The sequence below is a fragment of the Sciurus vulgaris genome, assembly GCF_902686455.1.
Source record: "Sciurus vulgaris genome assembly, chromosome: 18".
NCBI classification, from domain to species: Eukaryota; Metazoa; Chordata; class Mammalia; order Rodentia; family Sciuridae; genus Sciurus; species Sciurus vulgaris.
Genome location: NC_136479.1, coordinates 4217777 through 4231340, shown reverse-complemented (window position 1 = coordinate 4231340; position 13564 = coordinate 4217777).

Genomic DNA, 13564 nt, shown 5'->3' with positions numbered 1-13564 from the left:
AGAGAGCAGCCCAGGCGAGAGAGCAAAGCAGAAGTACCTCCTCGACCACAGCCTCCTTGCCCACGGCAGGCGAGGAGGACTGGCCCTGCGGGCACTGCCCGCATTCCAGCCCCAGAGCCAGCCTCACGGGCTGCAGCCAGGGCCGTCGCCCGGGGGCCACACGCTCGGGCTCCGCAGTCACCGCCGTGACAGTCTTCACTCGTAACAAGGAGCCCTGCATCTCAGGCTGCACAGGAACGTGTGAATTGTACAGCTGGTCCCGCCACACGCCGAGCAGCTGATGGGAGTCTTCTCCAGCAGATGATAAGTCTTTTTCACAGAAGAATTGGAAGTGCTCAGGAGGAGGACACTTTCCTGCAGTAACACCTCTGGGCTGTTGGGCGCTTCCCACAACCTGGCCCTCGGGCAGCAGCCCAGCTGGCCCACTCCTTCACCTGTTTCTGGGGCCAAGAGCTGCTGGGCGTCCGTGTTGACAGCTCTTGCTCTCACCGTGTTGGGCAAACGGACAGCATCAGAGGACGGGACCGCAGGGCAGCGCGACTTGACACAGGCGTGAAGTTCTAGCTTTGGAGGATGAGTAAGTTCCAGAGATCGGCTGCACATCACCTGCACCAAGAGCTGTGGTGCAGGACCGGACAGAGGAGTTCAAATCTCAGCTCTGCCTTTGACGGTGCTAAACCCGGGAAGATCACAGAACCACAGGTTTGGGGAGGGCTGAGTAAGATCGTAACCACAGAGCCCTCCATTCACGGAAGTGCCCCGGGGTGTTGGCTACGAGTGTTTCCGGTGGCCAGGGGCTCCCACCAGGAGCTCCCTGGTAAGGCTGCCCATCAGGGCACTCACTCCTAATCCCCAGCCAAAGCAGGTGTTGGGGCTTCTTCCACTTCACTTGCCCTTGGTGCTCTTGTGCTGATGGAGGAGCACACCCGAGACACAAGATCTGTCTGTCACGCTTTCTCCAAAACTGAGCAGGAAAGAGGCAAAGACGGCAGAGGGCTCGCACGCGTCCACCAACTCCATCCCTGGTGCAGAAACAGCTTCGGCTGTCCACCCTCTGCCGCCGGCCCGCTCTCCAGCCCCCTTCAACACCACTGTTCCTTACGAGAAACCCTCTTCTTGCTCACGTTGGTCAAGCAGCTTCTGCTGCTTGTCAGCAGAGACTCTAACCCAGATGACACCCTTCAGGAAAGGTGTGCAGACATCCAGATCAACCCACTCAGGCGTCCACTCAACTCGCCGAGGGGACCAGGCCAGGCAAAGGGGAGGGCGCCTTCTCCGCACCCCCGTGTAAGAGGGAGACGGGTATGTGCCTGGGCTCGGGAAGCCTCCAGGGGTGACAGCCAGCCCAGTGCCTGTCTTCCCCCAGGAAAACACCTGCACATTCAGTCTCAAGCTGCAGAACCCAGAAAACAGCACCACCTGACACTGATGTGCTGCCCAGCAGAGAGCCCTGGTCTCAGGAGGGGCCATCTGCTAATTATCCCCTGCCCTGCAGCCTTCTCAGGGCAGTCAGCAGAGCAGAGCCGGCCAGCAGGGCCCTCCCAGGCTGCCGCGTCCACCGACCAAGTGGATGCCACAGCGAGGGAGGACAGCAGGCCACAGGCAAGGGCGGCCACCCCGGGAGTGGACCACCCACAGCCCAGCAACTGCCAACCCCGCCGCGTTCTCTGAACCAGCAAATGCCCCGGCCAGGACATCTTACTAATCTTTAATATATTTTTTTTAATTGCTTTCCTGCTAGAATACATACTCTGGGGTGGGGACAGAGAAAAAGAATCAGTAAGAGACGTCGTATATGAGAATCGCAAAGTCCCCAAGAGCTCGCCGGCTCCAGGGCTCCTCTCACAGGTAAGAAAAGGGCCCCGGAGAGGGAGCTGCTAACCCAGAGCCTCTTTCAAGGTCAGCACTACGGTCCCCCTGAAAGGCGTAGGTTCAGTCCTAACCCCCAGCACCCTGGAGCACACACTTACTTGGAAATGGGTTCTTCAAGACATAGTTCATCACGTTTAGGCAGGTGCATACAGGGACGCTGACCCAATCTGACTGTGTCCACATAAAGAGGGGAAGTCTGGACACAGGCGATGGAACACCAACCACCACCAGTAAACCACCCAAACCAGAAGAGGAGCTGGAACAGACCCTCCCCGCAGGCTCCCACCTCAGTCTCACCTCAGCCTCCCACTTTGGCCTCCAGAGTCAACACACTCCCATTCTCCAGGCAGTGCAGGCTGTACCACTTTGCAATGGCAGTCCCAGGAAACCGTTAACGTCCCCTAACAACCTTAAATGTATTCTAAACTCACTGTCAGCACCGCTTACTGTCATCTCCACATGCTTCACTACCCACGTCGTTCTACTGAGAATTTCAAACAGCATTTAAGCAACAGACGAAAAAGAAACACAGACAGACACATCGAAAAGACATACCGGGATAAAAAAGATGGAGTCAAGGCCAGAGGGTGAGCTGGGGTCCACAGAGTCCTACCCAAGTTCCAGATGAAGCACAAACTGTCCATTTCCTATCACGCAAAGCAAAATGAAAACATGACCGGCCAAGAAATCTCCAGGAGGCTGAGGAAAGTAACAGGCCACAGCGTCAAGCGCATCCCTTCAGCAAGCGGAATGATCCTATGAGGTTAAGATCCAGCCAGAAAGTCACCGGCAGAGCCGAGACTGCACGCAGGACCCCTGGGTCCCAGGGTGATGCCTTTCCCCCCCTCGCTCAGCAAACGTCCCTCCAATGTCGCCTGTGTGACAATGAGCAGCAAGATCAAGAGTGGCCAAGAGAAGCCTGACCTGGTCTCCAGGATCCAGCGGTGAGATGCACAGGTGGACAACTGTCATGCCCTGAGACCAGGCCTGTGGTCCCCATCCCAACACCTCCACCAGGGATGTTGTGGTGGGACTCCTGCCTTTAAGGAATGGAAAATTCCTGGGAGAGGTTGGAAAAGGGGAGACTTCAGCTAAAAATCAAGGTGTGTCCGATGCTGAGAAAATGCAAGGACAGGGTCACTACAGCTAGATCCGAGAACCGGGCTAGAGGCCAGGCCAGGGGCCAGCAGCATCAGCACCACCTGGGAGCTGGGAAGAAATGCAGAACCTCAGGTCCACCCAGACCTGCTGAATCAGAATCTGCATCTCTACAAGACCCAGCAGGACCTGTGTCCATTAAAGTTTGGGATACATTCCGACCAGGGATCCAGAACTTCCTTGGCATCTCTCTCACATGGGGACACGGACCTCGTTCTTCCCCCTCCCTGTAGATGGGATTTTTCTGTTCTCTTGTGCATGATGGCAAACATCCCAGCAGCCCTCTGCCCAGGCCATTATATCCCAGGGTGAGAGCTGGCCCCCCTTCCAGTCCCAGTTCCAATTCCTTGGAGGGGCCTCTGATTGGCCCAGGGTTTGTCACTTGCTCATCTATGGACCAATCAGCTATGACCTAGGAACACAGCCGCCTAGAACAATAGTGGCTGCTGGGAACCCACCCTCACATCTTGCGGCAGTGGGAGGCACAGTGCCCAGGAAGGGCTCAGCCGTCAACCCAGGAGGTCCACTCGGTACAGCTCAGGGGCTTCACGTCTGGGAGGGGGGAGCACAGCTGCCTCTGCTCCCTGCCTAAGTCCGCTGCTGTTGAAGCGAGGATTCTGGACGACCTGCTTCAACACTGGAAGCCTCCATTTCCCCGTCCGCAGCAGGACCCTGCGTGGCACCCGTGAAACCTGAGTGAGAAACAAACGCAGCGCCCAAGGTGTTAGCAGGGCGAGCGCCCTGAAGCATTCGCTGTCACTAGAGCAGGATCGGTGCTGCTACCACTGCAGCAAAGCGGCCGAGATACTGACGCCGCATCTGGACACGGTCACAGCAACCCAGCAGCCAGCCTCCTCCTCCACGGCCCCCAAGTCCAGGGAAAGCCAGGCCGCCGTCTCTGAACCCCGACGGTGCCTGCTGAGCCGGCTGGCTCCTCCGTGACATCCACCGCTTCTTTGGGTCCCCACCCGCTGTCCTGAGCCTGACTCCGTGCCACCAGCTGGAGACACGGAGAGCAAAGTCCTGCCACAGAGAAACGGAATCCAGCCCATTCGTTCCTTGAAGCACGGGGCTGGCCCTCGTCCTGGAGGTGACCTGAAGGTGACCCTAAGGCGCATACCACAGCCTTAGCTGCTGTTGGGTCAGGAGAAGAGTCTGTCCTGTGGAGTGTCCCCGGGCTCTCGTTACCAAGGCCACATCCTCAGTGGCTCAAGGCAGCGGAACCCCGTTCTCCCACCTTTCTGAAGCCCCGACACCCAGGACCCAGGCGTCGGCAGGGCCAGTCCTCCTGGGGCGGAGGGGGGCCCTGTCCCACCTCTCTCACACCTTCCGCGGCCTTTGGAGGTGCCCACGGCCTATGGACACGTCCCTCAGACCTCTGTGCCCATCTTTGCACGGAGCTGCCCTCCAGGAGGGTCTGTCTTGAATCTCCCTCTCCTTCCTCTTATAAGGACACTAGTCCTTGGGTTTGGGCTCACCCTACGTCCTCCTTGATGCACACGGGAGCAGGCATGAGCCAGTACTCAGCACCCAGCACCCCAGGGTGCACCAAGGCGCCTTGCAGGACCAGGCAGGGCACCCTTGCTGCTCAGTGGAAATCAGGTTCAGACTGGGTTTCAAGCAGGAAGTGACTCTCCTCATCAAAGTGACTTTAAAACACATCTCCCTTCACACCACCAGGAGCGGCCCCGCTGACATCATCCCCCTCCTGACGTGATGTGCCAGGAAGGACACCGTGTCTCTGGTGCCCCTGCCAACGCCACCCCACCTGGCGCCAGTCGGGAGGCAGCAGCCAGATGACTCCATCCTACAGGGGCACCCAGGACCTTCTGCCAGACACTGCCCAACACGCGTGGGCACACACACACACACTCACACACACACACGCTCACACATGCTCACACACACGCTCACACACACACACACATGCTCACACACACTCACTCACACACACATGCTCACACACACTCACACACATGCTCACACACACACACATACATGCTTACAAACACATGCTCTCACACACACGCTCACACACACGCTCACACACACATGCTCACACACACACGCTCACACACACACGCTCACACATGCTCACACACACACATGCACACACACATATGCTCACACACACACACACGCTCACATGCTCACACACACACACACATGCTCATGCACATGCTCACACACTCACACACATGCTCACACATGCTCACACACTCACACAAACACATGCTCACACACACACACACACATACATGCTTACACACACATGCTCTCACACACACACATGCTCACACACACACGCTCATACACACTCACACACACATGCTCACACATGCACTTGCTCACACTCACACATGCTCACACACATGCACTTGCTCACACACACATGCTCACACGCTCACACACATGCTCACACACACACACATGCACACACACATGCTCACACACACACACACATGCTCACACACACACGCTCACACACGCATGCTCACACACACACGCTCACACATGCTCATACACACATGCTCACACACAAGCTCACACACACTCACATGCTCACACACACGCTCACACACACATGCTCGCTCACACACACACGCTCACACATATGCTCACACACATGCTCACACACACACGATCACACACACACGCACATGCTCACACACACATACTTACACTCACACACACATGCTCACACATGCTCACACACACAATGCTCACAGAGGCTCACACACACATGCTCACGCACACACAGGCAGACACACATACATGCTCACACACACATACACACACAGGATCACACACACATGCTCACACACACTCACACACACATACATGCTCACACACACAATGCTCACACATGCTCATTCACACAGGCACACACACATGCTCACACACATGTTCACATGCTCACACATGCTCACACACACATTCACACAGACTTACACACGCTCACACATGCTCACACACACAATGCTCACGCATGCTCACACACACAGGCATACACACATGCTGACACACAGATTCACACATGCTCACACGCGTTCAGATATGCTCACACAGGCTCACACACACCCTCACACATGCTCACACACACACCGGCACACACTCATACATGCGCTCACACGCACACACGCACACAGGATCACACATATTCTCACACACAGGCACACTCACACATGCGCTCACACGCACACACACACACACAGGTTCACACACACACACGCTCACACAATGGCTGGGGCTGCTCCAGGGTAAAGTCTCGGATGTGAAAACCAAGTGCGGCCTGTCGCCTTTGAGTGGATGCTGGTAGAAAACAGTCCCACAGCCCATCGTGAAGCCCCTCGGGAAGGTGACAAGGGTGTCACCGCGTATCAGCAAGAACATGGCTTCACCATTGCACTTCTGAGGGTGGCAGTTATGCTGAGGTCACGCAGGACAGCACCGTGACCTCAGGGAACGTGGGCCACACACTCAGGGTGCAGCTCGATGCCGCACTTACTCACAACCACACCCGAGGAAGAGTGTAAGAGTGTGTGTGCATGTGTGTGTGCACGTGTGCGTGGATGTGTGTACACGTGTCTGTGTGTGCACGTGTGTGTGCAGGCACGTTGTGCCTTGTGTGTGCACGCGTGTGTGCATATAAAAAGAGATGGAAATGGAGCCGGACAGCCACTCCCAGGGAGGGAACCCGCCAACCGGCGGGGGAGGCACGCAGGTGCCGGCTGAACCGAGCTCGGCTCTCCTGCAGGCCTGCGTCTGAGGACAAGCTGGAGCTGAGGACTCCGAGGAATGGAGCTGCCAGGCCACGTGTCAAACGCAGGACAAAGGCCACGCAGGTGGGAGATGGCTGCATACGTGACTCGGGGGGCGAGGACGTGGGGCATCTCACAGGCACTGGGGGGGACAACGGTGCAGGCAGCGTGGGAGGAGAACTGTGTGAATAGACCAAGGAGATCCGCACTCACTGGAGGAGAGTGCAAACGTAAGGCTGAGGTCCGCACGTGAGCCCCAGCTCCAGCGAACCCCGAGGCACCGCGAGGGTCACCCAGACCACCCCCCCGTCACAGCCCGTAATGGGCACCCACCAACCCCGAAGTTCAGGGCCTAAGGTGAATCCCACACAGGCCTCCAAGAACACCTTGGGCAACACCCTTCATGCCTGGATCTGACTGCAGCCGCCCACGGAGTCGGCTGGGACCATCAGCAGGCAGGGTCTGACCGATGGATAAACATGTGGAGGCAAGTCCAGGCTTTCTGCCCACTGGCCACCTGACCAGTATGGCTGCACTGCTCTGCGCCTCATGCTCCTCGACTCCAAAGGGCTGTGAGCATGCCCACCTCACTGCGTGAGCGCCAGGCCGTTGGATCAACAGCACCGTGCTCGGCAGATGACGGCCATCGCTGCTGGTGGACTGAATGGCAGGTGACACTGCTGCATGTTGGAGTGCTGCCCACAGAGCACTCGAGGCAGGGGGCTGGCACACAGTAGGGCTGAATGAACCAGTAACATGCTCTTTCTGGTGTCGAGACCCTGCCTCCTACTGTGGGCCCCCCTTAGGGAGGGCGTCTTGGCGGGGCTTCCCGGGAGCCTCCCTGTTCCACCAGACCACACCTGGCGTGGAGTTGTTGCTTCCTAAGAGGCAGCAGGCGCGACACTTCCCGGGCCACCCAGTACCCAGGCTCAGCGGAGGGCGGAGGGCTCGGGAGAACTGGATGGTACGGACCACACGCACTCCGACCTCACACCGGCTGGGGACACCCCGCCCCAGGCTGCATCAGCCTGCCACGCCCCAGACACCACCCAGAGCCATGGCCGCCACCAGGGCATCCCACAGAGGAGGAACCTGCCTTCCAGCCACCAGACAGCCCACCGTGGGCCGCAAGCCCCATTTCCTCCCCACGTTATGAGCTCCTTGTCAAGACTCAGGATCGTTCTGAGCGTCTCCTGGCAGAAGGGCTCCCCAACCCTCCTCCCGTCAGGCAGCTGCCGTCCCCCCAATTAATTCTGACAGCAAGTGCAGACATTATGCAGACGCGGGAACCAAAACCCCTGGAAAAAGCCTTTTTTTCTTGAATGTTAGGAGAGCCCACTCCCACCCTGGGCTTCCATTTCCTCTCACTCCTGCGCCAGTTCCATTAAAGCCAAATCACACCCCAGAAGGACTGTGGCGGGTACATCAGCAGATCCATTTATTTAATTAGCCTGGGTAATTACGGAGGAGTGAAAGATGCCTCGTGGGGGGAAGAGCCCAGGGCGAGCGGGGCGGCCCAGGGTGCTCGCGGCTCTGGCTGGGCAGGATCAGCGTGGCGCAGGCCTGGCCAAGGTGGCCTGGCCCCGGGAGTCCCCGCCAGACCCAGAGAGGCAGCAGCTTCTGAAGGCTGCCAAGGCGATGAGGTTTGCCATTTTGTTTTCATTTTTGTTTTAATTTCCATTTGTTTTAATCACACTTCTCGTGAGATCGACCCTCTTAACACATTTTTAAGAGCACGGTGCGCCACCGTTAACGACAAGAGCCAGCAGCACCCAGAACGCGCCCATGCGCACCATCCCGGCGCCACACCTGCTGAACAGCAGCAGCCCCGCCAGGAGGCCACCTCTCTACCCTTTCCGTGAGGTCACTCCGCAGATCCTCCTGGAAGCGGCACCCGCTGGACTTGTTCTGAGCGTGGTGTCCTTGAGCGTGGCGTCCTCCGCGCGGGCCATGGTGCTGGGCACGGCAGGGCTGGCTACTTCAAGGCTGAGCGAGACCCGTCGTGGAGGACGGAAGCTGGCGTGCGGAGGGTGCGGCTCCGGCACGCTGTCGGGGACGCGTGAAGGCGAGGCTGCTGAGGAAACAGTGTGGCTGAGCTCAGAGGGAACCACGGGGAGACCCGGAAGGACCGGGACCAGCATCTCGGAGACCTGCACCCACGCCAAGCAGCACGGTCCCCAACGCCAAGAGAGAACCTCCCAGCGTCCACGGGCACCTGGGCGAAGGAAAGATGGGAACATTTCCACACCCACGTCAGATGTGGATTTCACACCCGCTCTCTCACCAGAAGAGAGTCCTTGCTCCTGGCCAACACTCGGCACGCACCCACAGAAAGCACACGCAAGGCGCCTACTGTTTGTCTGACTTCTCGGTCTACGTCGCCTTTTCTGTCAGGCTGTGGCCTCTGTGTGACGGGGAGGAGGGCCCGAGGGAGGCGATGGAGTAAGACCAGGCTCTGCACCTCCCAGATGTGCACACCAGCACGCCTCAGTTTCTCCATCTGCAAGCAGGGCTATGGGAAGAGCCTCATTCCACGTGACTGCTAAAGAATTCTTGGCAAAAAGTTCAACAAGTACATGGTACATCGTGAGTTCTTGGTAAATTTCACCTAGTACTTTTAGTTGATGTTGTTCCAATGCTTAGTCATTGATGTACATCTGATACATTTGTGGATGGGGGTGGATGAATGGATGGGTGGGTGGATGGGTGGGCAGGTGGATGGATGGAAGGGCGGATGGATGGATAGATGAATGGATAGATGGATGGAAGGGGGGATGGATGGGAAGGTGGGTGGATGGATGGATGATGGATGGATGGATGGATGGATGGATGGATGGATGGATGGATGGAAGAGTGGAAGGGTAGAAGGGTGGATGGGTAGATGGGTGGATGGGTGGATGGGGAGTAGGTGAATGGTTACATGGATGAGTGGGTGAGTGGGTAGGTGGGTGGATGGGTGGAAAGATGGATGGATAGATAGATGGAAGGGTAGAAGGATAGAAGGATGGAAGGGTGGAAGGGTGGAAGGGTAGATGGGTAGAAGGGTAGGTGGGTGGAAGGGTAGAAGGGTGGATGGGTGGATGGGTGGAAGGGTGGGTGGGTGAATGGGTGGGTGGGTGAATGGGTGGATGGGTGGATGAGTGGATGGGGAGTGGGTGAATGGTTACATGGATGAGTGGGTGAGTGGGTAGGTGGGTGGATGGGACACCGTGGGATTCAGCAGTTAAATGTGTATGCATGGCACGTGTTTTAGGGAGGCAGACTCATCACAGCATCCTCATGTCAGCACGGATGGCGGCACATGGACTCAGTAACTCCAAGTGTGCGTTTTGTCTCCGTCTACCCGTACGTCTATGGACCACCTTGTGAAAGTCCTCTCTCCACCAGCATCTGGGCCCCAAAGAGCATGTCACCTCCCTGGCCACTGCAGTCCCCACCAGGCATGAGCTCTCCTGTGCTGTCCTCCTCGTTCGTCCAGGAGCCTCAGAGCTGATGGCACCCATCATGAGGACATTGCTATGGTCCTGGGGTGTCATCCAGAATCCATGCGATGAAACTGAGTCCCCAAAGTCACAGTCACTGGTATTTAGAGGAGGGGCCTTTGGATGTGATCAGGGTTAGAGGAGGTGATGGGGGGACCCATGCTGACATCCACAGCTGTGTGAGAAGAGGAAAGGGACACAACTATGGCACCACGGGACCATGCACCAGGAGCTCCAGGGACCAAGCAGATGCCAGCTCCATGCTCGTGCACAGCCTCTGGAACTGAACCTCTCTTCTTTACGAATCACCTAGTCTCAGGTATTTTGCTACAGCAACAGAAAACAGATTAGGATAGAACTGTTCACCCCCAGGGGACAGTCCCCTGACCCTCCTCTTTGAAGTCAGACAGCACTGTGCTCCACACTGTGTGTGAGACCATTCTGTGCGCCAGCTCTCCTTGCAACTTTGTTCCCTGGGCCCTCAGCAGCTCCACAGGGACCAGTCTTGTCTAATCTACCCCAAGGTCATCCAACTGGGACCCTTCCGGAACAGGTGCTGTGACCCCTGCATCCTCCTCTGTACCTCGCCCCACAGTGCTCTCTAAGTAAGGTCACAGTAAACACCCCGCTGGATCCAAATGGAAGCCCTCGTGCACATCCACACACAAGACGCATGCCGGGGAAGTGGACCGCCTTCCAGTTCACCAAGAGCCAAGCCATGAACCTCTGACTGCACTCAGCAGCTCCCAAACCGGGGGCACAGCTACTGGTGCTGCATCGCCAGGGCTCTCTGTGGGGGCTTCTGTTAAGAAGGTTCTATTTCCACGTCTGCATCTGGCCCTGCCCGCCCAGCTCCCTACGGACCCAGGAGCCGCTGCCCACTGGAGGGAGGACCCCGTGGGAACCCCTGGGTGGACCCCCGCCCTCTGCCGTCCCCCGCCTGCAGGGGGCCTTGGGGACAGGCTGCCTGGACTTGCCGGAATCATGCTGACACGGGAGACGTGCCCACCCACGGCCGAGGGAGAGACCTGCTCATCACCCAGCTGAGAACCTGCTCCCCAGACAGGCAGGTGGGCCACACGACACAGGGGACACGGAGCAGAGCCTGGCAGGGTCTGAGGCTCAGACACCAAGGGGCTCTTTGCCATCCAGGAGTCCACTCCCTGGGCAGGGGAGACTAGCAGAGGGGAGGCCAGCAAATTGCACCGCCCCAGGAGCTCCCGGGCATGGAGGCAAAGGGGGCTTCGAACCCTGTTCAGACCCTCACGGTCGCTATGACCCCGAGAGACCCCATCTCTCTGTCTCAGCGTGCCCAGCCAGAAGGTGGCCATCAGAAGGTGGTAAGAACTGTGAGGCACGCACTCCAAAAGTCAAGGTCCCACACTGCCTGACCCTGCTTCCCTCTCCAGACTCGACTCTCATCCCTCCCTCGCCTCCCTCATTCATCCTGCTCCAGCCACACTGGCCTCCCTGCTGTATGGCTAGTGCACCAAGCTTGGTCCTGCCTCAGGGCCTTTGCACTTGCCATCACCTCTTCCCGGAACACTCTCCCTCAGATATCCACATGCGTGTTGGTTATCTGGCTCCCTGATAGCATACAGGTCTCTACTCAAACGCCATGCCCTCAGAGGCTTCCCTGAACACCTCTCCTAAAGCAGCCACATATTACCCCACAATCCTCCCACTCCCCAGCTCTTGCCCCTGAGCCTCCACCAAGCCCTGGAATTGTGTTTGTTGCCATTCTGTCTCCCACACTAGAGCAGGAAGTATATACAACTGTGCCTCCAGCACCTTGGACAGTGCTTGGCAGGGTGCAAACATTCTGTAAGTGAATTAATCATACACCGCCTTAATTTATCAGCTGCTGTTCCACATCTACATGTCTTGACTCATATCAACTTTGCTGGAACTTTCCTTAAGGACAAAGGCCAGACCATGTTCCTCACACCACCAAAACACAGCCCAGCGTCCCCTGGTCATCAGAGGACCCGAGTTTCTGCTTCTTTCTCCAGCTCACCTTCTTTTTTGTTTCAGCTCTTCCTGCTTCTGCTCGCAAGAAATGGGCAACTCAGGTTGGAAACACTCCCAGTTCCCACGGAGAGGCAGCAGCAGAGACTAACACAGCATCTCTGCTTCCCAATGACAAAGTCTCAGAAGAAAGAATCTCCCTGGGCCAGCTGGGGCCACGTGACCATCTCAGGTCCAGTCAGCTATGGCCAAGAGGCCGGAACCAAACCATCGCCACCGATGCTCACCACAGGTGGTCCTGTGTCATAACACCAGCTGTGGCCCGACAGACACCCCAGAAGGGATCGGCGGTGACCACAGGACCCAGCAGCAACCCAGAAGCCTCTCGGCCTTGGGTCACCTCCTGTCCCTAGAAGACTCAGCCACTTTGATTCTGAAAAGCCAGCCCTGCCGGGCCTTCTCAGTGTCACCTTCAGCCAGTGGACCATCCCTGCTTCTCCACTCAGTGGTCTGGCTCAGACCCCAGAGGCTGAGCAAGGACTCGTCTCCTCCAGACTTACCAACCCTCCATCGGCTTCCTACCCAGGCGTAAGGTAACCGTGGTCTCCACATCGGACAGCCAACACCTACTAACAAGAACGGCGAGCACCCACTGAATGCCGGACTCTGCTCTAGACGTGGGGACACAACAAAACTGGCAGAAATACTAGGCGACATCGGATGAGGGGCTGATTCCACCTTCCACACTCAGGCAAGAGACCTCAGAGTGCTGACGGATTAATCCGTACACTTAGCCGATCACCTTGTTGGCTATCACAGAACCTGAACAGGTGGGTTAGATCTGACACGCTCTACCGACACCCAGGTGACTCCCACCAGGACAGCGGAGCGGTCTTTGGAAAAACACGTCATTGCATTTTTGGGAAATCAAAAATGTCTTTCAGGCATCCCAGCAGGCCATCCTCCTGCGTGACGAAAGGCGGCTTCTCACAGGCCCGGTCCACAGCCTGGAGCCAAGCCCTGTTAGGGAAGTCTCTCTTGCCTCCTGAGCCATCTGCCCTGACTACACCACAGCTGCTGGAGGCAGTGTCCCGGGCTGGCCGTCTCTCTGGCTCCACGCCCGCTTGGAGGGCACATGCCAGGAGTCGGCGTGCCTCTCCGCTGGGCTTGGGAAGTGAGTCATTGGCACCTTGCAGATCTCCCCATGCTCAGGCAGGGAAGGTCTTACGCCCATGGGACATGGCCAGCAATAGAGAAAAGTGCCTCCATGTCCCAGCCAGGGGAAGGACCTCCAAATGCATTAGCTCTGCCACCTGAGAAGAT